Raw genomic sequence first — 2,341 nt, forward strand, 5'->3', positions numbered from 1 at the left:
AGTCAGAGCCGGTGACTCTGGAGGCCAGTAATGTAAAGCTGAACCAGAGCGACTGATCCGTCGTTCAGTAATCCTTTGCTTAAAAAATTCCCGAAATTCCAGATGCCAGTTTGGCGGCGCTCCAACCTGTTCATAAATGAAGTCGGACATCGGCGTCACGCTGAGCTGTCGAGCTGCACGGCGAACGGATTTCTGCGGACTCCTTGTGAAACTATGGCGGATGCGTTCGACGTCTGTGTCAGACAACTCGGGAAAGACCCGGCGATTTGTCTTTACACGAACAACCTGTTTCTCAGAACTGTTCATGCCATCGTCTAATGCTCCCTGCTGTACGAGGATCCACACCATACCTAGTACGGAAGTCAGGCTTAACTGTTACTACTGGCCCGCACTGCACAAAACGTAGAACACGCTGCTGCTACATAGCAATAACCGTGTAAGACTCGAGAATTTGCTCTTTTCAACAGTACATTGTTCACACACATTTCTCAAATAACATAATAGTTATGATTTTTTTTTATATCGGGTGATTCTTTTTGATACACGCTGTATATTGTCGCATTGTTCGCACTGCTACGATTTTAGCTGGAGGAACTGTTTTGGTTGCAGCTCTACTGGTTGGTATCGGCAGCACTGCACTAACATAATATGTCTTCGCTGGTTTGTTGAGAATTTTGACTATAGCTGTCGTTTTCTTTTTGTACTTGTTCAAAGCTATCCGTTAATAACGCCTGCTCTATCGCCCACTGCGATATTTTCTCCTTGAACTGCATTTTTAATTCACTGTCTCTCGCCAGTGTCATCTTCTGAACAGAAAATTCATTTTCAATAAACCTCATTAAATTATTTTGTTTCCTTTACTGTGATTTCATTCCCCCGCCCCATGTGGGCAGGGGAGGGCTGGAAACGGCACAATCCGCCGCTCTCCAGCTGACTGACATGACAGCCAGTAAAAGGAGAAAATTATACACATAATGGCGATAAAAAGCGTGACATAAAAATAGAGTAAGGGGAGACATTGGAGGGAAAAAGTACACTGACACGGAGATGTACAGGGGGGGGGGGACAATTTAAAGAGTGTACATAAAGTTAAAAAACACAGTTGGCGATTTGTAGAGCAAAAAAAGAAAACACCCTGAAGTCACATGCACATGTTAAAAGTTGGCCACAGTATTAAAACACTACAGGACAGACACCATAAAACCACTTTAAGAGATGAAGCACACACAACAAAGAATAAAACCTGCCAGGAGGGACCTGCCAAGGGAGAGGCCTGAGAGGATGGGAAGAGAGGGGAGAGCAGGGTACAGCAGGGGATAGGGTGGGATGAAAGGACTAGGGTAGTCAGGGGGTGTACCAAGAGACAGGAGACCGGTGGGGTGGGAGATGAAGAGGGAAGACAAGGCAGGAGGGAGTGTAGAGACATTTAAGGGGAGCACGGGAGAGGGAGGGGGTGTAGGAAGGGAAAGGCACTCAGGAGAAAGGAGGGGGAGGAGAGGGAACCCTGAGGAGGAGGCAGGAGGAAGGTTGGGGTAGATTTGGTTGTAGGGGTAGACGTCAGGTGTGTGCCACATCTGGGATGGGTAAGTACGTGCCCTTAGCACTAGGATTTCACCTGGAACAAGTCCCACCCATTTACGCCCCCCCCCCCCCCTCCATGCCTATCCACAGTGGAAGGCCCTCCCCTAAACAGCCGCCAGTTCCACAAACTGGCAGCTACATCAAACTTGTTATCGTCACAGTCCAACAGATGTTACACTGTGATGAGATTCAGTAATGATAAGAAATTTAAGTTTTCCTGGATAGTAATATAATATGAATGTGCATTATTAAAGAAATAGATGTATTTATAGAGAATTGAAGGCATCACCAGCAATAGAAAACAAAAAATAACGGGATGTTATTTAAGAGTAATAAGGACAAATATTCATTAACTAATTCACTTATTATAATACGTTTATTTGAGGGAAACAGCAGAGCAAACATACAGTGCGAAAACAATGGTCTTGAATCTGCCATGTCGGTAGTAAAGCCACAGATGCAGCCGACTAACTCTGTTGTCTGAAATCATCGTTATATAGAAATAAGTAAAAGTCATCTTGCTTATGTAGGCCCTCATAGTACCTCACGAAAATTAAAGAATATAAGAATGCCATAAAGTAAAAATGCCTACTGAAAGCAGTAAGACATTTGCTTATATGCCATATTTCGTTAGTATTTGCATGGGTAATGGGTGAATTTTAACTTGTAAATTCTTCCAATGCCATACCTGCACATTATGAACGAGGTTATAAAGAATTGTGATTGTTTCTGTGTGATTAGTGTCCTATATGCTGTTGCA

Source organism: Schistocerca piceifrons, chromosome 5 (genome assembly GCF_021461385.2).
Source record: "Schistocerca piceifrons isolate TAMUIC-IGC-003096 chromosome 5, iqSchPice1.1, whole genome shotgun sequence".
NCBI lineage: Eukaryota > Metazoa > Arthropoda > Insecta > Orthoptera > Acrididae > Schistocerca > Schistocerca piceifrons.